Source organism: Salmo salar, chromosome 13, assembly GCF_965601325.2.
Source record: "Salmo salar chromosome 13, fSalSal1, whole genome shotgun sequence".
Taxonomy (NCBI): Eukaryota; Metazoa; Chordata; class Actinopteri; order Salmoniformes; family Salmonidae; genus Salmo; species Salmo salar.
In genome coordinates, this window is record NC_138303.1 from 47,263,884 (window position 1) to 47,287,171 (window position 23,288).

A 23,288-nucleotide genomic window follows, 5' to 3' on the forward strand; every position below is an offset into this window, starting at 1 on the left:
ACTGGTTAATCATTAATCCTCAAGAATTCGCTGAAATATTGAAGGAAATGTGACTATTACATGTCAAGCTGCTATTATGGTATGAAAGTCCTGCTTCAAGAGTACTACTCCACATTGAACCACAGCCAGAGGATGGGTACATTACAAGCACATAGTTGTTTTTCTGTTCTCATGTATTCCTCATATGGCACGTATTGCATGATAAATATAAGGAAAGCCATTACTAGTGATGGGACGACTGATACCAGAGCTCCGACACTCCGATGCAGTTTTCAAAGCACTACTGATTCGATACAACATAGTGATGCTTGTATCAAAGTAACAATACCACGTGATGATGTTTGAAGCTTCAGACGTCACACTACCATCTGACAGGTGACGGAACTGAAAGTGCCGACCTCTGCTGGAAGCTTTTTGTTTTTATCTACATATTTCAACTTAACAGGTGGAAAGATAGCTCAGGGTGTAGAACCAGACGGAATCTATCCTGAAATCATAGCACACTAGTATCAAATCTTGAGAGCGCCTGTTATTATTATTTTTTTCTTAAACAATGATTATAAATTAAACTACTCATAGTTATTGGTAATTATCAAATTATGGATCCAAAGTTTTTTGTTTATATGTAAAAGTGAATTTAAAACGATTAATTCAAACCCAAAGCAAAGTTGACAAGTAGTTACCACATGATAAATGATCAAAGCTTAGTTTGATCACTCAGTCATTGGATCCCGCTGTGGCTTCCAAAACATCGACCTCTACTGGACACTAATTACAGACTTTTGTGCATTTCAGGTAAAATAACAACCCAATGTTTATATCCCAGGACAAATTAGCTAGCAACAGCAAGCTAGCTAGCTAAATTGCCATACATGTTTAATGCTTTTCAACCTGTCCCCAAATTAATATAGTTGGTTCAGAGTTTGTTTTGCTATTTCAACCTGCGTGTCCTGATCGAGTCTGGTGTGTGGGGACAAAATCAATACGCGTGAGGATGCATGCGCGGTGTAGTCAGCATGTCAGCACATGTGCTCACCGGGAATGATTATTATTTTGGTTGGTTTTTGTGCCACTAGTCTAATTTCGCATAGAGAACACTGTAAACAGGAAGAAGTGCATATTTAAACCCGTTTGAGGTGTCGAAAATGGTGAAGTATGCGCTTGGAAAAGTGGAGTCTGTCAGAGTGACCAGGAGTGGTCTTATTTTGATTAATTATATTTCTGAAGAGCAGAGGAAGATTTCAATGAGCCTCAAAAGAATCCGGACAACAGAAGTTTTGAACTTCAGAGTAGAGCACCCGTCAAAGGAGTCATCTCAGGGGTGATGATGGATGCTCAGGTTGAATCCCTAAAGAGAATTCCTGGTGTGGTTGGTGCCTGGCGTCTGACCTGCTGGGTGACTGAAGGAAAAGAAGAAAGTCTGTTGGTCCTGTTGTTTTTTGATGAAGAGCAAATACCTATGCATGTGAAGCCTGGTTATGTAAGGTACACCGTAAAACCTTCGTCCCCAAACCACTGCAGTGTTAGAATTGTAAAGGATTTGGCCATGTTTCAAGTGTGTGCCGACGAACAGAGTATACTGAAGAAAGGTGTGTAGAAGGACTATGGTGTGGCAATTGTGGTGGGGATCATGATCCTGAGTTCCTGGAGTGCCCTGTAAGGGTGAAGGAGATTGAGGTGGCAAAAGTTAGTGGTCAATCGAATCTCCTATGCGGAGGCGATTTAAAATAATTGAGAAAACAGTTTATACTAGTGAATATATGGTACTGGATACACCACAGCCTGTAGTAAATGTTTGCTGCCAAACAAAAGACACCCTGTGTGTTAAAAAGGTGGATTTTTTTTGCGTTCATTGCCACAATTATAAACTGTACAGCACAAGTCTCAAAGAAGTCGAAGAAATTAGTTCCCCTTGAGCCTGTGTAGGGATCAGATCTGTTTTATGAATTTTTTTAACAGAAAGGTTAATTGATTTGTTTTATTTAGAAAATCCTGTTTCCATCCCGCATAGCAGGTGGCGGGATTCACATTAACTTGTGTGATTGCCAATATACCATAGAAGAAGAGGCACATATTTATTTGCCAAGCAGCAGGCACTGGGTGCAGTCCAAACACTTAAAAGACACACCCTATCACCTCAGCCCTCAAATTAAGTGGACACTTCTGATGACGTATCAGGATGTCTGACGAGTATACTCTTGGGGCGAGGGAGGGAGGAAGGAATGATTTTTAAATGGACCGCCCTTGGCCGGAAATTCATCACTCGTTCATCCTGTGATGATTGTGTTTTCAGCCATCGGAAGCTTGTGGGTGCTTTATATGCTCTACAGTTAATTATGATTGCATGTCTACTTATATTAACTATATAATTATTCATATATGCCTACTGTTAGGCTGGACAATAGAACGAGTCAAAATTCACCCAAGGCTGAAAAACAGCAAAAGAACGTTGGCTAAGCTGGAACACTAGCACGAGCCCATAGCAAATGAATGAAATCGAACGTTCACAGAGCCTGTTTTGACTGGAGTGAAGCTTAGAATTCCATTTGCCAAAATGGCACAAAAAAAATGTATCCTTTTTATTTTACCACTCAATCTGTTCATCGGACGAAACTGGAAAAAAACAACTTGTGTAGAAAGTAAACATCCACACCTCGATGGTGTCAACTGTGCTAATATCTGCGTAATGAGAAAGTAGGGAAAAAAATCTTCTGACTATTTCTGGTCTAGCGATCGATGACAAACGAGCTCGCTTCCCAGACTTACATAATTACAAAGAGGAGATTCTCCTGATTAAAATGGTGCCCGACTTGACAAAAATGTAAATATACACATTGTGAGATACTTGGCGAAATAGACCGGCATGCCTCTCAATAGGAAAACATTGGGGGGAGCTCAGCGTTCCAAGGGAAAAAAAGTATTTTGGGGCTAACATTTGATGACAACCGAGCTCGCTGCCCAGACTTACATAATTAGAAAGAGAAGATTTACATGATTAAAATGGCGTCTGACTTGAAAAAATCTAAATATACACATTGCGAGATATTTGGCGAAATAGACCGGCATGCCTCTCAATAGGAAAACAATGGGGGGAGCTCAGCGTTCCAAGGGAAAATAGTATTTTGGGGCTAACATTTGATGACAACCAAGCTCACTGCCCAGACTTAAATAATTAGAAAGAGAAGATTTGCATGATTAAAATGGCGTCTGACTTGAAAAAATCGAAATATACACATTGCGAGATATTTGGCGAAATAGACCAGCATGCCTCTCAATAGGAAAACAATGGGGGGAGCTCAGCGTTCCAAGGGAAAATAGTATTTTGGGGCTAACATTTGATGACAACCAAGCTCACTGCCCAGACTTAAATAATTAGAAAGAGAAGATTTGCATGATTAAAATGGCGTCTGACTTGAAAAAATCGAAATATACACATTGCGAGATATTTGGCGAAATAGACCAGCATGCCTCTCAATAGGAAAACAATGGGGGGAGCTCAGCGTTCCAAGGGAAAATAGTATTTTGGGGCTAACATTTGATGACAACCAAGCTCACTGCCCAGACTTAAATAATTAGAAAGAGGAGATTCTCATGATTAAAATGGCATCTGAAAAATCCAAATATACACATTGCAAGATATTTGGCGAAATAGACAGACATGCCTATATTTCCCCAATAGGAAACAATAAGGCGACCTCAGAGTTCCATCAGTAAATTTTTGTTGTTGTTTACATTTGAACTATAAACAACGTGAGCAGGTCTCATTGCCAGCAATAGTGAAGCAGGCATTGTGACGTTGAACAATAAGCTCGGAATAGAATGTTCGAAAGGCGAGTTGGTGCCACGGTGCTCAATAGAACTAATAGGAGCTGGCAGGGTGAAAAATGACCTAAAATAAGGCCTGTTTTTTTGTGATCACTTCAAAACGACAGCAAGAAGCTGGGAAATATGGTCATATTATGAAATTGGGCTCCACGGCGGATGCAATGAATTAGTTATCAGAAAAAAGCGTTGTTAAAAATGTAATGTGTCCAGCCTACTACTGTATGACAGCTAGCAAATGAATTAGCTAACTAACGTTAGCCTGCATAGCTACTTCTGAAGAAGGCACATTTCTACAATTTCCAAAAGCTGATCAAACAAAAACATAATTACTTTTACAAGACGTGTATTAGTAGCACACTTCCTAACTTATTTAAATTAGATTTTACTTACACTTTTATGTTGACTCCATGTTGAGGTTTTAAGTTTTAGTGGACTTTTATTAGCGGATATACAATCATCGCGAATTGAATTATGGGGAATTTCAGGCCCCGAAGTGAACATAATTGTACACTCGCAAACTCCATTAAAAACAAGGGCTGAGGGGCTTACGTTGCAAACTTCCCTTGCTTGGCTAATCAATTGGACCGACAACAAATATGGCCGCGGAGATTTCCCCCAAGGGCATAAGGCAAGGGTAAGTGTACCAGGGTGTGTCTTTTATGACTTTGAAACGCAGCCACTGAGTTAGCAAGCGAGATAGTGTGTCACAGAAATGTACGTTCAGCCTACCGAGGTAAAGACAGTTTCAGGTTGGATATTCGCCTGTAGTTTTCCTTATGTCCACCAACAGCAGTTAGGGACCGTCAACATAGTGACAAATCAAATTTTTCACATTTCAATACCTCTTTAACCATTACTCCTAAAACTTTCAAAACTGGTTGTAGCTAACCCGATGGCATAGACACACCTTGCACATTCTTTTTTTTTTTGTCGATTTACATCTCGCACTATTTTAAATGTATTTATTAAAATGTTTGAATTTCAATAGCTTTTTTGTCATATGACCTACTGACTTCAAACAAGGCTCAGAATGTACACTCAGGGTGCCTACACATTGCACACCCTTTCATTTATCAATTTTCATCTCACACGTTTTTAGATTAATTTTTCAAACTTTCAAATTTCAATAGTTCCTTGGTCATGTGACCTACTGACTTCAAACAAGGTTCAGACTGTCCACTGACTATCCTTATAGTCAGTGGACCATTGTACTGGATCTAATACATATTAGCATTTAACATACATTCAAGTGTAATCATCTTTTATGACATACTGTGAAAAACTGTTGGCTGCTGGCTCTGTCACTTTCAGACATGCGCAGAGCAGACTAAAAGGGGAAGGGTAGCTCTTGACTTGAACCACAGGGGTTCTCTGTAAAGAGAGAGTAATCCAAAAGGCACAGACACACCACTTGACTTTCAATTGGCACCCTTGACCTGTATGTATTCTCTCCTGATTGGTCTCCGTGGTGCTTACTCAAAGGGAACTCCGTTGCCGGCCCCATCATAAAGCTTTTACACAGTCTGGCAGTCTGACTAAAGTGCCAGAGGTATGAGGAGAGACATCCTCTGTATTTATGGGAACAAATATTTCCTAACACTTTGGATCCTATTCTTGGACAGTTAGACGACACAATGCGTCAACGCAACATTTTTTTTTGATTTACTGATTACTGTCCACGAGTAACCTCAACCTTGTGTGTCTGTTGGTGTTTGGGCCAATAAACTGCCAACTCAATTCTACCACTGACTAGGGCAATAGTTTTTCATCTAAACCAGCCCTTTTTTACTGGAGTACACTAACCCCTAATTGGGGCTCTTTTTTTTGACACACAGTAGCAGTTAACCAGATAACAAGTCAAGAAGATCAAAAAGTAGATTGTTGTAAGGGTGTATTACGTCCTATGCTGGCCCCATTGTCATATCCATTCTGGATTCTGAGTGGTAAAATCATAGCTGAAAAATGCCTCTTTGTATGTGTATACTGTATGTGGGAATATCTTATGTCCGTCCTACATGTAGAGTTGGTACATGGAATATTCATCAACTGCATTCAAAGTAAATGGCAATTCTTTATTTTTATGCAGTTGTGTGGGACAGCCATATGTTGAGTTCATGCCTATGAGTTCAACAAAGCCAACAACTTCTTCATGTGTGCCACTGATAAAGAACCTGGATGCGGCCCAAAGACTGACTGGATTAGTAACTTTATTTAACATGTTTATAATCTTTGGACAACAGAGACGGCATGTAAGACAGTTTATGATATAACACAATGGATGGCTAATTCGTCATACTGCATTGATATTTGCTATTATTTATAACGTGTTATGCTTTGTTATGTTTTGAATTGAATGTGTTGCATGCCAACGGTGGTTCCATGTGCTGTGCCTAGGAATGAAGACAAAAGAGTTCAACAGAGTGAAGAACACAAACTGGAAGTGCAGTCTTTGTTGTTGAAAATGTATGCTATACCTCATCCACACTGAAGAGGCTCTGAAATGTACAACAACCAGCGATAAAGAGAAAGTTAACACTGTGAAATGTTTCATACTTATTTGAAGTGTCTGACATGTTGGAAAAGATTAAAGGTCTACAATTTCTGTTTAATTTGTCAATATTCAATTTTAATTCATTGATTATCTGGCCACCATTATTGTGGTTACATGTTCAGTATATGTATTGACCAGCAAACCCACTGCACCCTACCTTACTAGCTCACTCTCCATCCCTGCTTTGGACAATTAATAACATGAGTCTCATACTTTGCCCTTTTCTTTTATGGTTGATATTAACGATGAAAGGAGATATTATCTGTCTCTCTCCTATTGTGTACCGCTGTTAAATACTGTGGAAAAATAAAAAAAAACAGGGAAAATAAGTACTTAGAACTACCAATTATTATAGATACATATTAAAGAAACGGGTTATCACAACACTGGACTGAACCCCCTAATTGTCAAACTAATATTAATGTACAACAATATAGAAGATACATGACTAGAGGTTATGCAATATGGGTATATATCCACTGCACGGTTCTTAGGTGTGTAATTGACATGACCAAGGAGCTGTTGAAATTTAAAACTATGAAAAATGTATCTTACACTGCGTGATTTTACAGTACACAAACAAGAGTGTGCAATATAAGGCTAGTCCGTAGACATTCTGAAGTGTGTTTGAGTCCAGTAAGTCACATGACCAAGAAGCTATTGAAGTTTGAAAAATGTAAGTAAAACCGTGTGAGATGAAACCTTGTTTGAGTCAAGTAGGTCACATGAACAAGGAGCTATTGAAATTTGTTTACGCTCCCTAACTAATTCAACTAGGAATACAAAATGCTACTCACATTTCCACATGTTTAATAGCTTTGGAAAGCGAATTAATGTCCTGTGCAATTTTTCCAACATCATGACACTTATTTGAATTCTGTGAAAGCGCTAATATCCATCGAAAACCCAAACTGTTTTTACCTTGGTGTTCAGCCTGTTAATTATTTCAGTCCTATTGGACTTATTTTACTAAATCAGCATGGCTTAACAGTTTCTTTCGTTTTTGACCTCGACATTCTTGCAAGATTGATAGTCTGATCTCTAGTAAAGTTGTTTTACATGCAATCATGCAAGCTAGATAGATAGATATTTTGTTTAAAAGCCTGTTGTCATTCATTGGTTGTTTTGTTGGAGCTAGCTAGCTAAGCTATCACTAGCTAACTAGGTGGATAATAATGTGATGTACAGTATGCTAAAGTACCGTTACAGTATTACTGAATGACAACAATATAGCCTTGTCACTACTAGTTGGCAAGTTGGTTGATATGGGGTGCAGTAGAATACAGTACAACATTACTAAATTATAACAACGTAGCCTTGTGACCAGCTAGTAGTTGGTTGATATGGGGTGCAGTAGAATACAGTACAACATTATTAAATGATAACGTAGCCTTGTCACCAGCTAGTAGTTGGTTGATATGGGGTGCAGTAGAATACAGTACAACGTAGCCTTGTGACCAGCTAGTAGTTGGTTGATATGGGGTGCAGTAGAATACAGTACAACATTACTAAATGATAACAACGTAGCCTTGTCACCAGCTAGTAACGTTAGTTGGTTGAAATGGGGTGCAGTAGTACAACATTGCTAAATGATAACAACATAGCCTTGTGACCAGCCAGTAGTTGGTTGATGGGGTAGGGTACAGTATTTTTTGCCTTGGTAAAATAAGCTAATGGTTGTGTGCACTCTCACTAGATATAATTGTGTGGTTTGGTGGCAGATTTTGAAAAGAAAATAGACATCGTATATCATCATCAATTCTCAATCAGATGAGATACACAGCGAACCCATATTGAATTTCATTCATAAATGTGGACACTAATTATTGTTAATATTCCAATTTTCTAGGCCCTCCATTCCCTAACCTGAAGCCTCCTGTCCCCAGCAGGAAAGACCAGGAAAAAGTGTTCCCTTAACTTCCTATTGAGGAAATGTAAGATAACTCAATGTCATATTTAGATTTACAGTTACTGACATGAATGGAAGCATATACAAGCAATCAATCAAATTTATTTTATAAAGCCCCTTTTACATCAGCAGTTTTCACAAAGCGCTTATACAGATACCCCGCCTAAAACCCCAAACAGCAAGCAATGCAGATGTAGAAGCACAGTGGCTATGAAAAACTCCCTAGAAAGACAGGAACATAGGATAAAACCTAGAGAGGAGCCAGGCTCTGAGGGGTGACTGGTCTTCTTCTGTCTGTGCTGGTGGAGATTATAAAAGAGTACAGCTATTTAGGCCAGATGGTTCTTCATAACGTTTAAACGTTCATAGATGACCAGCAGGGTCAAATAATAATCACAGTGGTTATAGAGGGTGAAATAGTTAAGCATCTCAGGTGTAAATTCCATTTGGCTCTAAATAACTGGGCAATTAGAGATTGAGACAGCAGGGCCGGTAGAGAGAGACAGCATCAAACAGAAGGTCTGGGACAAGATAGAACTTCCGGTGAGTCCTGAGCACGTCATGGTTCCATAGCCGCAGACAGAAAGAGCAGAGACTAAATCAGCAGCACAACCAGGTGGACTGGGGACAGGGATAGCCAGGAGTCATCAGGCTAGGTAGTCCTGAGGCATGGTCCTATAGCTCAGGTCCTGCATCCTTCATTTAATTTGTCTGGACTAAGCTCTAGAGGTTTTGTAACTTCACATGATTTAGCGTACTTGGCAGTCCATATCTGAATATTTAATATCCTTTTTACTGTACACAGTTTTTTTCCCCCCAAAAGCTAATCGCTGAATGTCCTACTACAAGGATGTGGTCAGGTTGACACACTTCTGAGTCACAATAATACACATCACAGATTGCAAGGGCAAGTACAATGAGCAGTTGGGAAAATTAAGTCTGCTGTGTGATCACCACACACACACACACAAAATGTAGGTTAGTGTGTAGTCAAGACATTGTCATTAAATAATATTGTGCCTATCTTTCAGATCTGCCAACCAGGCTCGGTGGGTGACAGGTAACCGTGCTTCCACCAAGTTGTTCAAAGCCTGGAGTGGCACGCCGGAACTTCCAGAGGCTTGTAGACCTGAAGCAGTGTGATGTGATCCAGGTAATTATCACACTCACGTATACACACTCACTCTGTTTTGTTTTATAATTATTTTCACTTAATAAAATAGTGCCTTTCTCTTTTATATCTGACACTCCTATTAGCTCAACCCCAGCCCTCACAGCTGCAGTTGTCTGCCCCTGCATCTGCTGCACCTGCTGTGACAGGTAATTATCAAATACATGTATACACACGCCTACTCTCCCTCACTTGGGTCTATTCAATCACATCCGCTTTAGCCGCATAGTGGTTGTTTTGGCAGTGTCTGAGGTGGAACTGTGTTAAAGCTGTCAAATCCACAGTGGTTGTTTTGGCAGTGTCTGAGGTGGAACTGTGTTAAAGCTGTCAAATCCACAGTGGTTGTTTTGGTGGTGTCTGAGGTGGAGCTGTGTTAGAGCTGTCAAATCCACATAGTGGTTGTTTTGGTGGAACTGTGTTAGAGCTGTCAAATCCACATAGTGGATGTTTTGGTGGCGTCTGAGGTGGAACTGTGTTAAAGCTGTCAAATCGGTAAGCAGCTGCTCTTGATCATTGTCATGAAGCTACACCCATCCTACTCACATAAGTTCAGAACGAGAAATTGTGGGCTATATAGAAATAATGACGCTCAAATTGAAAATCATTAAACAAAATAATGAGGATTTCTATCAGTCTAATCAAGGTGTAGATTACATCTCACATTCCAGTGTTTAAACAGGGCTGCATGAGTTTTCTGTTAATGCAACTCTGTGCAGCCAATGGCAATATCTGCTTTAAGTAAAATGCCAGGATCTGCTTGTGGATTTGACAGCTCTAACACAGTTCCACCAAAACAACCACTATGTGGATTTGACAGCTTTAACACAGTTCCACCTCAGACACCACCAAAACAACCACTTTGTGGATTAGACAGCTTTAACACAGTTTAACCAAAACAACCACTATGTGGATTTGACAGCTCTAACACAGCTCCACCTCAGACACCACCAAAACAACCACTATGTGGATTAGACAGCTTTAACACAGTTCCACCTCAGACACCACCAAAACAACCACTTTGTGGATTAGACAGCTTTAACACAGTTTAACCAAAACAACCACTATGTGGATTTGACAGCTCTAACACAGCTCCACCTCAGACACCACCAAAACAACCACTATGTGGATTAGACAGCTTTAACACAGTTTAACCAAAACAACCACTATGTGGATTTGACAGCTCTAACACAGCTCCACCTCAGACACCACCAAAACAACCACTATGTGGATTAGACAGCTTTAACACAGTTCCACCTCAGACACCACCAAAACAACCACTTTGTGGATTAGACAGCTTTAACACAGTTTAACCAAAACAACCACTATGTGGATTTGACAGCTCTAACACAGCTCCACCTCAGACACCACCAAAACAACCACTATGTGGATTAGACAGCTTTAACACAGTTCCACCTCAGACACCACCAAAACAACCACTTTGTGGATTAGACAGCTTTAACACAGTTTAACCAAAACAACCACTATGTGGATTTGACAGCTCTAACACAGCTCCATTCAGACACCATCAAAACAACCACTATGTGGATTTGACAGCTTTAACACAGTTCCACCTCAGACACCACCAAAACAACCACTATGTGGATTTGACAGCTGTAACACAGTTCCACCAAAACAACCACTATGTGGATTTGACAGCTCTAACACAGCTCCACCTCAGACACCACCAAAACAGCAGCTATCAGAGTGTCAGCTATTGGCGGTTGTATGATTTAGTTGTATGATTATTGTCAGTTAAGAAAATTGTGCCTTTTTCTTTTAGATCTGCCACCCCCAGCAGTTCAGCTGCAGTCACTGCAGTCCTCCCCTTTATTTATTAAACATTTTTCCCCCTTTTTCTCCCCAATTTTCGTGGTATCCAATTGGTAGTTAGTCTTGTCTCATTGCTGCAACTCAGGTACGGACTCGGGATGTTTCCTATTTTGTTGCCTTACAACCTGGAATTAAAATTGCTTTTTTGGGGGTTTGTATCATTTGATTTACACAACATGCCTACCACTTTGAAGATGCAAAATCTTTTTTATTGTGAAACAAACAATAAATAAGACAAAATAACTGAAAACTTCAGCGTGCATAACTATTCACCCCCATAAAGTCAATACTTTCTAGAGCCACCTTTTGCAACAACTACACCTGCAATTATCTTGGGGTATGTCTCTATAAGCTTGGCACATCTAGCCACTGGGATTTTGCCCATTCTTCAAGGCAAAACTGCTCCAGCTCCTTCAAGTTGGATGGGTTCTGCTGGTGTACAGTAATCTTTAAGTCATACCACAGATTCTCAATTGGATTGAGTACTGGGCTTTGACTAGGCCATTCCAAGACATTTAAATGTTTCCCCTTAAACCACTCGAGTGTTGCTTTAGCAGTATGCTTAGGGTCATTGTCCTGCTGGAAGGTGAACCTCCTTCCCAGTCTTTCATCTCTGGAAGATTGAAACAGGTTTCCCTCAAGAATTTCCCTGTATTTAGCGCCATCCATCATTCCTTCAATTCTGACCAGTTTCCCAGTCCTTGCTGATGAAAATCATCCTCACAACATGATGCTCCCACCACCATGCTTCACTGTGGGGATGATATTCACGGGATGATGAGAGGTGTTGTGTTTGTGCTAGACATGTCGTTTTCCTTGTTGGCCAAAAAGCAACATTTTTGTCTCATCTGACCAGAGTACACGTCATGGGCCATAGACCGTTTCCCTGCGGCTCAGCATAATCACAGGACAAATTCCATGACATCCACATCATCCTTGGACATTTTGAGTACATCCAGTGGCGAGATAGGAGTAGCACCACTCTCTTAGCGAACATGGGGCTGGGCCACCTTGAGCTAGACTCCAGCTGTCCTATTATTAAAAAAAAATATTAAAAAAAATGGACTGTTAAATTGTGTGATTAAACAGTGAAATGACGGTGGAGAGATGCAAATCTGAAAAGACCATTATCAAGGTCACTGGTAGAGTACTTTGGGCTTTTCTCTTTCTGGCCATCTTTGCCCACAAAGAGGTGCCTTTCAAGGCCACTTGTCATCTCTAGGGGAAAAACATGAGGATATATTCCTGTTTATTCAGATGGGCATACAGGAATTCATACAGGTTCATGTAACTTACCCGTCAAAAACTCCTTCCGTAAAGCACTCGAATCCAGCCTCACCAATAAAAGTAAGGCTAAATTTGTTGACGGGGAACCTTTCTTTTGTCTTTGCCACTGTTTGAGCCCCCTTGCTAGGAGATTGGCCCGTGAAAGAAAAATGTGGAACTGATTTTCTTCATCCACTCGGTCAGCAAGCAGCCTCAGCACATCATCTTCACTGTGCCGGCGCAAGAGAGAGAGAGAGCGACACACATTTCTCCTCACATTCATGACAACACTACATTATGTAATTATATAATCATGGAAAGGAAAACTGTTAATATTACCATAACATTACTGTAGAACCCTTCTTGCCTGCTGTATCATCGGTGAGCAAAGAGCTGTACTCGGGGTTCCCAGAAGAGCTGTGCTCTGGGAATTGCACAGGGCTGTAGTTTGTGCAAACCATCAATTGATAAGACAAATATTCATGGAAAATAAATGTAAGCAATATCACCTGATGTACTGTAAAATCTAGATTTTTATTGGCAGATTGATTACAAGTTTACACCCTGTGTCCCCTGGACCAGGGTTAACCCATGAAGAATGAGCATTACCTTTCTCCACAAAGGCTTGCATGCAGTGAAAGTTCTTCCACAGGAAACTTGACCAGACAAATTGGGCACAGCCAGTCACACTATTAACAAGAGACCAGGGTTAAAAGGACAGCAGAAAAACATACCACAGTGATCATCTTAAAGCAACAATCAAGGCTCAGTGATAAACCGCTATGGCCATCCCACCTTTTTGCATAGGGATGGAGTTGCCGGCTAAACCTGGGTTGCACCACTCAGAAAAACTGTGTCAGTTTCGGCAATCATAGATTGTGGCTTTGACAAATATTTCTGATTCATTTTAGGCTAATGTTACCTCAGTGGGATATGATTCATGTTGTATCTCTTCTCGCTTCATTTCAGAGATTAACATAACTTCGGTCTGCTCCTGCAAAACAGTTGATATCATGTGGCTCTGATCAACAAAGTCCACCCTGAGTAATACATTCAAAACCACCCACCAACCAGAACAATAACAAGTATATGAAACTACGCTGCTCACCTAGAAGAAATTAAGTCAGTAGATGATAGATGGGCTATATCAAAGTAGTACAATGTTTCTACTTGTGCCTTTATCAAAGAAGCTGGTAAACGCGTGGCGCAGCGGTCCAAGACACTGCATCTCAGCACTAGAGGCGTCACTACAGACCCTGGTTCGATTCCAGGCTGTATCACAACCAGCCGTGATTGGGAGTGGCCGGCGTAGGTTGTCATTGTAAATAAGACAATGGTTAGCCTAGTTAAATAAAGGTTAAATAAATAAAATAAAAACTAAGTACACAAAAGCAACAGAGCAGAGGGTGTTGATGAGGTGATACATTCCATGACATCTGCAACTCTACACTTACATACATTGTATCCAGACACCTCCCACTAATCACACACTTGCATCTCATACCACACACCCTGCTCTTCTCATAATGTTGCATCTCATACCACACACCCTGCTCTTCTCATAATGTTGCATCTCATACCACACACCCTGCTCTTCTCATTCTGTTGCATCTCATACCACACACCCTGCTCTTCTCATACTGTTGCATCTCATACCACACACCCTGCTCTTCTCATAATGTTGCATCTCATACCACACACCCTGCTCTTCTCATTCTGTTGCATCTCATACCACACACCCTGCTCTTCTCATACTGTTGCATCTCATACCACACACCCTGCTCTTCTCATTCTGTTGCATCTCATACCACACACCCTGCTCTTCTCATAATGTTGCATCTCATACCACACACCCTGCTCTTCTCATACTGTTGCATCTCATACCACACACCCTGCTCTTCTCATAATGTTGCATCTCATACCACACACCCTGCTCTTCTCATACTGTTGCATCTCATACCACACACCCTGCTCTTCTCATAATGTTGCATCTCATACCACACACCCTGCTCTTCTCATTCTGTTGCATCTCATACCACACACCCTGCTCTTCTCATACTGTTGCATCTCATACCACACACCCTGCTCTTCTCATAATGTTGCATCTCATACCACACACCCTGCTCTTCTCATTCTGTTGCATCTCATACCACACACCCTGCTCTTCTCATTCTGTTGCATCTCATACCACACACCCTGCTCTTCTCATACTGTTGCATCTCATACCACACACCCTGCTCTTCTCATTCTGTTGCATCTCATACCACACACCCTGCTCTTCTCATACTGTTGCATCTCATACCAGACACCCTGCTCTTCTCATACTGTTGCTTTTGTGTCCACAAGCCGAAACATCAGGGCTTGATAACTTTGATATATCAAAATATGTACAAGAGCCTCATCTTAGCATATATGTGCCCTATCTATCATATGGTGAGTAATAAATCAAACTATTTCACATCTCAAATTACTCAAGAAAAATGCAAAATTACTACAATGCCTCGACACCTCTTTCCTATCTGACCTAAATACATATTACATTTTAGTCATTTAGCAGACGCTCTTATCCAGAGCGACTTACAGTAGTGAATGCATACATTTCATACATTTTTTCCCCGTACTGGTCCCCCGTGGGAATCGAACCCACAACCCTAGCGTTGCAAATACCATGCTCTACCAACTGAGCCACACGGGACCACGAGTGGGTGTTGTTCTTTGGCCTGTGTTTGAAACTCTTGAGATTTCTCACGTCTGTCTACAGGAGTACTAACGATAGTTGGATTGGACAGTGTAGAATACCATAGCAAGGACATACTCCTTTGATGGAGAGTCATTATTATCACAATCCTTTTACTGGCCATTAAAGACTAATCACGGTTATATTCATCTTCATATGATGAACTAATCTGAGTAAATTCGTTTTCACTAATGTGGTAGTACTGTAGAAAAAAAATCTATTTAATGTCAACTCAAGACAGAGTGAAAGATACTGTCTGGACCCTACGTGGCTTTTGACTAATATTATTATGTGGGATATAGACAGTTACTGCACAGAATGTTCCTTTGATACAGTACCTTAGCTCCACACTAAATCTGCTCACTTCTACCACATCCCACTCATTTGACTGCGTTTGACTGTTGGAATCCAGAATAAGTCAAACCCGTCAAAGCAGTTTGTCTACGGCTTCTTCTCAGCTCCAGCTCTTTCCACCCCTTCAACCCAGTGTCTCTCTCTCTCTCTCTCTCTTTCCTCTCCCTCCTATCTTCTCTCTCTTTCTCTCCCCTTCTCTCTCTCTCTCTCTCTCTCCCCTTCTCTCCCTCTCTCTCTCTCCCTCTCTCTCTCTCTCTCTCTCTCTCTTTCTCTCTCTCTCTCTTTTTCTCTCTCTCTCTCTCTCTCTGTCTCTCGCTCCACCCCTCTAACCTTTCCTAAGCCCAGTTAATCAGTCCTACAGATGCTGGGGGAAAAACAATGGTCCCGGGGTCTTCTGGAGGACGTGGAGCAGATGGATAATCCACAGATCCACTGCCAACAAAGTAAACTCTGTAAAGTCTGCAGATTAGAGACCTTTCAATCTGAATCTGAGGCAGAAAGTCAGTCTGCTGCTGCAGCTGAGAAGCTAAGAACGTCCATACATTTAAACAATAGCAAGTATTAGCTACCCCAGTGCATCAAATACGTATCCAGCATGCTGCAAACGTTCAAGAAATGTTTTGTCATCAGTGGTTGTTTTGTTGAAGTGTTTAGTCTTCTCACAGTGTAGCGCCTATGGCACTAATCTGTTGAGCATCTTTGGAGCTCCGCCCTAGCATTTCATTGGTTTGATGTATTGTTAGGCATCACTTACATACAACCCAGTTCCGACACCTCTTTGGCTGATTTCTGCCATGGAACTTCCCCCCAAGCTTCCCGTTTTAGGTAAAACCTTGTTCGTGATGAGGCTAGGTAAGGGGCAAAGTGACTAGGTAACAGGACAGATAATAATCAGTAGCAGCAGCGTATGTGACGAGTCAAAATAGTTAGTGCAAAAAAAGGGTAAATGCAGATGGTCCGGGTAGCCATCTGGTCAACTATACAGCAGTCCCATGGCTTGGGGGGGGGGGGGGGGTAGAAGCTGTTCAGGCTAGGCCACGACATGCAAAAGATAAATTGTTAGTTGATCAGTAGATTATTGAGTTTCTTTGTATAGGCTCTGAGATAAATAGGCAATGATGTCGCACTCCTATCGCACAGCAATACTGTAGCCTACCCATACTGTCAACTTTTTTATTTTTATTTAACCTTTATTTAACTAGACAAGTCAGTTAAGAACAAATTCTTATTTACAATGACGGCCTACCAAAAGGCAAAAGGCTTCTTGTGGGGACGGGGGCTGGGATTACAAATTGAAAATAAATCAAATATAGATATAGGACAAAACACACATCACGCCAAGAGAGACAACACTACATAAAGAGAGACCTAAGACAACATTTTAAATAGGCTAGAGGTCTATTTACAGTGTTGGCAGAATCTTTAACAGTAATTTATGCTTACTAAGGCCTACTTCAATGTAAAAATCAACTGTTCACCAGTATTATAAACTGCACTGCCTATGATATTGCAAAACTCTAAATACATATAGCCTATCTATTTACCAGGCTACTAGGTCCAATTAAATGAGAGATACACATGGTAATTTGTTGTATATGTCTCTTTTGCGAATATGAACCCATCACAGCCAGAAAAGGTGAGGAATGTTTACGGCAATGGTTATGAAAATAAATAAAGCATTGTCAAAGATTCCTAAATCTAATTATTTTAGATTCTAAAAATAAAACCACATAGATTTTTGCTAAATAACTTGGATATATACTGATTTGTATGTATGCATGTAACTGATAGATGTTAAATGCATGAAATACCTTTTCATCCAGAGATACATCCATTCTTGCAGACCTGGATATGGAGAGCCAGCACCTGTAATGGCATGCTTTGGTTGCACATATGACATGTTGCTTAGGCATGTTTTTCAAATTCTCTGGCATCTGCAGGAAGAGGATTAAGATCTAGTTCCTCCAATATAGAGGATTGTTTTCCCAGCCCCTGTGGCCGGCTTGACCTGGGATCCTGTGTATCCTTCTGAATCTGGGGAAATCACAGCGAGACGTCTTTTACCATTTCCCCTGAAAACAAAGATAACATTACCATGAGTTGAACAAACATTTCCCATCTTCTGTGATAATACTTTGAAAACATATTGCCTAAAGATAGAGTATAAAATAATTTCACCCAATGCCTTATGAAGAAGCCATCCTCCAGTCAACCCCGTAATTTTTGGGAACTAGGTAGATAAGTTAATTAGCAGGTTACGTATTTTCCTTTGAAGACAACATACAGGTGTCTGCCCAATAGATCAAAAAGAACAACAAGGAACAGTGCCACCTTTGGCTGTACTTCTGAATATGTTGTATGATTACAAATTATGGGATGCATTTTTAGATGACATTATTCCGTGACAATGGCATATACAGTACATCAGTACTTAATGTAATTTGACATCAGGGAATAGGTCTCTAGAGAACTCAAATAAACAGAGATGTAGTAAAAAACACAAGTGTTGGAGGTAGATTTATCTAGAGTGTCCCATAAACATTACCTTGGAATGACTCACGTCCTCTAACATGGTCAGTGTTCTTTATCCAAGTCCTGCTTGAATAAGCTCAAGTTCCTCTGCAGGTGAAGGGGTACTGTCTGTGTTTTTATTTAAGAGGTATACACTGAAATAAAATGTTTCCAGGCCTTTGTAGTCTTGCCTGGTGTCCTGGAAGAAGGGTTTAATCTTCTTTTCCCAGAGAAAGACTGCCCCCAGATGAGGTTTTGGAAAGGACCTGCAAGTAAAAGGGAGAAAATTCACATTGATAAATTGAGGTTTTAGTTTATTTAATCTCAAAATGGTAATAAGAAACAGTGTAGGGAAGTGGAAAAGAGGTATACGAGAAAGTGACGCACACTTAAAACTATGTATCAGAGAGAGAGAGAGCATGTCTATTCATCTTATTTTGTGTGTGCAAATGTATAAAGTGCCAAACTAAGAAGCACCAACTTTGGATGCATAACAATTTCAAGGTGTGATATGATCATGAGAAAAGTCACACATCATTTACAGATTATTGTCTGAATTAATGAATCGTCAAAACAGTGGGTAGACCTATGATGGGTTGGGTATAGACCGCAAAATGACACATTTATTGTATTCTGGGACCATTGATATGCACCTGACCATCTCCTGGTTACTGGAGGAATGAAGCGGTCTCTGGGACTGTCACTGCACCTCTGTCTGCTGATGATGCCCCTGACCATGCATTGATGCACCTGAGTTTGCTGATGCAGTGGCACTGGACTCTGACCCTGATTAATAGTCTGGGTCAGCACAGAGATGAGGCTGTGTGCAGCCGAAACCACCTCTGAATACTCTCTCTGCTGAACACAAAGTAAACATTAGCTGGATATAGGGGAAAAGCGTCAACCGACTTGACCAAATTTGAATGTATCTATCTTAAATAGCCAGCTAGTCCAGAGGGTAATTGAGATACAATCAGATATATTTCAATGTATGCTTTCCGTTAACCAAGTAGCTGTTCATAAAAGGCGAAATGTGATTTCAATCTCATGATGTAAGAGTATCGTTGTGTCATGGTGGATATATGGAAGCTAGCTAACTGGAGACATTCGTGAGGGTCTAAAATCACAATGGCCTATTTCGACGTGACTTGGTTTAATAAAATCATAAGGACAACCCTACCACCTGGCAGTGGCTAACTACAGCCTGGTGGCGAGTAGTTACGGGCACGCAGTGTCTTGCGATTTATTCCATTTTGCTAGCTAGTCAAACAACTTAAGCCAGCCGACTAAACTAGTTAAGTAACGTACTTCAAAATTGTAACAGGTCAATATATTAAGCGTATCTTTATACAATACATTTCAGGCAAGATTGAGTCTAGCCTTCATGTATTGTTATGGGAAAAGCTATTTAGGGTTTTAGCCGGGTTTTTTTCTCTCTCTCTCTCTCACACACACCTTTCAATACAGCTGGCAGTGGCTAGCTGTAACTTAACGTTACAGGCATGCAGGCTTGCGATTAATTCCATTTCCATTTGGCTAGCTAGTCCGACACCAAAGCCAGCAAACTAAGCTAACATAATTCACAATAGCAAGTCACAGGTAAATAATGTAGGGATATTAGAAGCGTGTCTATCTAATACATTTAATGACAAGCCATCTAACTACTTAAGTTAACATATGAATTACCTGTTGCCCAAAGTTTGGGTAACTGGTTCGCCATGTTTAGAACATGCGGGCCCAGGGGGGAAAGATTTGGCGAGTAGTGGTGATGTCAGACCGTCTGGTTGAGTAGCCAATAGAAAAAAAGCCTGTCTATCATGTTCATTGATGGGGTTAAGATGAACCGTCACTCCAAAACTAGTGGACCAATAGAGACTCATTGTCTACGCCTCCCTCTAAACCTCGCCCTTCATGGAAAAATGCCAAAACTCGCAATTGAAAATACTGGCAGTGAAAGCCGGGGCGGCAGGGTAGCCGCAAGTTCAAATCCACGAGCTGACAAGGTACAAAGCTGTCGTTCTGCCCCTGAACAGGCAGTTAACCCACTGTTCCTAGGCCGTCATTGAAAATAAGAATTTGTTCTTAACTGACTAGTTAAAAAAAAGCAAAGTAACCCTTATTTTACCAGGTAAATTGACTGAGAACACATTCTCATTTACAGCAACAACCTGGGGAATAGTTACAGGAGGGATGAAAGAGCATTTACATTTACATTACATTTAAGTCATTTAGCAGACGCTCTTATCCAGAGCGACTTACAAAAACAAGCAGTGTGAGCAGCCATGTTTATGATTCGGCAGCCATGATGGTATGAAGGCCAGATTGGGAATTTAGCCAGAACACCAGGGGAAAAAACACCTACTCTTACAATAAGTGCCATAGGATCTTTAGCGACCACAGAGAGTCAGGACACCTGTTTAACTTCCCATCCGAAAGACGGCACAGGGCAATGTCCCCAATCACTGACCTGGGGCATTGTGATATCTTTTTAGACTAGAGGAAAGGGTGCTTTCTACTGGCCCTCCAACAACTTCCAGCAGCATCTAGTCTCCCATCCATGGACTGACCAGGACCAACCCTGCTTAGCATCAGAAGCAAGCCAGCAGTGGGATGCAGGGTGGTATGTGGCTGGAAATACAAGTAGGGTAACCAAAAGGTAGTAAATGCAGGCAAGAGGGTAAGCAAAAGGGATTTAATAGGATTGGTTAGTGGGAAAGTTTAACCAAAAACTATTTTTGTATTTGTTTAAAAATAATATTTCAATAATTTGTCATAGAGTTTTGCTCTCGCTTTAAAATGATTTGCTTGCAAGTTTTGGGGTTTTGCTTTCGATGTCATTATTTTTGTTCACAATTCTATACATTTTGTTTTCAATTGTTTGGTTTTTGATTTCAATATCCATTACTTCACCCGTCCTTGAAAATATCATGTTTACATTTTCAACTTTATTTTTCATGTTTACGATTTATTTTATTTTAAATTCAATGCGTAGCGTGAAATTGACCCCGTAGAGATGCCTTGTTAATTGATCTTTCAAAGGCGTCCAACACGGTTGATCCTTCTGTTTTGCTGAATAAGTTTTCATCAAGAATAGGCCTGGGATATACAGCCTGTTTATGGTTTCAGAATTATCTTAGCGACAGAACTCAGGCCATCTTGACAGATGGGGTTAAATCTGAATTTCTTGAGATTCAAAAAGCTGTTCCTCAGGGTTCGATTTTGGGTCCATTATTGTTCACCTTGTATATTAATGACATAGGAAACACTGTTAATACTTGTAACGTTCATCTCTATGCAGATGACACAGTTTTGTATCCCTGTGCCACCTCGGCGCAGCAGGCCATTCGTGAACTTCAACATGACTTTGATTCAATTCAGAAATCACTTAGATCTTAAATTAGTGTTAAATACAAGTAAAATCAACCTCATGCTGTTCTCTAGGTCACGAAATGTTGACCCTGAGGACCTGCATATTTGGCCTACAAATGTAGCCCAAATTGAGCTTGTTTCTCAATATAAGTACCTGGATTGATGACAAGTTGTTCTTCTTAATGCATATAGAAAATCTAACTAAGAAGCTAAGATCCAAGATTGTTTTTTTATATTGAAATAAATCATGCCTCAGTATTGAAAATAGGAGAAATATTGTTCAAACAATGCTTCTTCCTGTATTGGATTTTGTTAATATTGTTTACATGCATGCGACAACCTCTATTTTAAAACCCTTGGATGCGGTCTTCCATTCCACAATACATTTTATCACAGGGGACAATTTTAGGACTCATCATTGTAGTCTGTATAAAATGTGGGATGGACCGCTCTCTGTAAGAAGAGCGCTGCATTCTCTTTTATTTATTTACAAAGCAATCTGACAGAAACTCCCTGCATATGTAACTTCATTAAGTTAAGAATCATAACTTACCAAACCCGTTCTCAGGAATGGATAACACTAGGGATCCCTCCAGTCTCCACAGATTTGGGAAAATCTGCATTTTGTTTTTATGCCCCAAATTTGTGGAACAATCTGCAGAGTTCACTGCAGTTAGATGTGCTGGTGACACTCAGGCAGTTTAAATTATCATTGAGGACCTCTATGTAGTTGAATGTGATTGCTTTTATTAAACATATTTTGGGTTATTGTGTGCTGAATTAGGTTTTTACACGTGTATGTTGTTTTATTATTATGTTTTTATTGTAAAATAGATTTTTAATCTCAATGTGACTCCCTGTTTAAATAAAGGTTCAATAAAATAAATACAATTACAACTGTAGCAGGCCAATCCTTCTTCTGGAAGTATGCTGGGTGTGTAGGCTTTTGTTCCAGCCCAGCACTAACACACCCGATTCATCTTATCAAACCTAATGAGCTGATAATAATGTGTATAATTGGAACAGAATACCCAGCCAGTAGATCAGGAAGTGGAGCAGGGTTGGCCACCTCTGGCATGGACATTTTTGTTCACCCGAAATTATGCTTTAATAATAACAGCTTACTTTTACTAAGACGTCTAACATTTACAAACAAGTTTGATTCATTGAAATATTTAAACTTGTATTAATTGTTAACTTAAAAACATTATTCAAGATGAACTAGTGTCCGTGTTCATTAATTACAGATCACAATTCTGCACTAAAAAGGTGTGAAGGGTATCTGTCTCTAATTTGTCTGTTTCCGTGTTGCTTTCTCAAATGAACATTACCTTTTTATCCAGTTGTGAGCTCTTCAATCGGTTTTATTTGATTATCACTGTCTCAGAATGTCAGCCATGTGAACAAATTTTGCAAGTTAACACCAACAGTATGACGGCCTAACTGGCATGTACAATCAATGTGCCCCTTGTCATTGTACATCTGAAGCAGAGTATAGCTAAACTTAAATAATTAGCATATTGATGAGCTGGCTATATGTTCTCAATTTAAAATGATAGATGATAAACAGTGCTTTCTTAATATGTGCATGAGGGGGGACACATTAAGTGTGTGCCCTCAGGCCCCCACTCTACTACCACATATATACAATGTTATTGTGTGTTTGTATGCATCTGTCTGTGCCTATGTGTTGCCTCACAGTTCCCGCTGTTCCATAATGTACATTTTTACGTTTTTCAAATCTATTCTTTCTGCTTGCATGAGT

General features: G+C 40.3%; 1 pseudogene across 1 annotated transcript; it reads right to left on the reverse strand.

Annotated features, from left to right (window-relative positions):
• Positions 1–11,473: 11,473 nt before the first annotated feature.
• LOC106566963 (uncharacterized) lies at positions 11,474–20,034 on the reverse strand (annotated as a pseudogene). The gene is made up of 8 exons (XR_014379942.1): positions 19,841–20,034; positions 18,189–18,420; positions 17,576–17,873; positions 13,475–13,660; positions 13,162–13,241; positions 12,892–12,993; positions 12,566–12,782; positions 11,474–12,318 (listed from the first exon to the last, which is right to left on the reverse strand). The product of XR_014379942.1 is annotated as an uncharacterized LOC106566963 (transcript).
• Between the last annotated feature and the right edge of the window lie 3,254 nt (positions 20,035–23,288).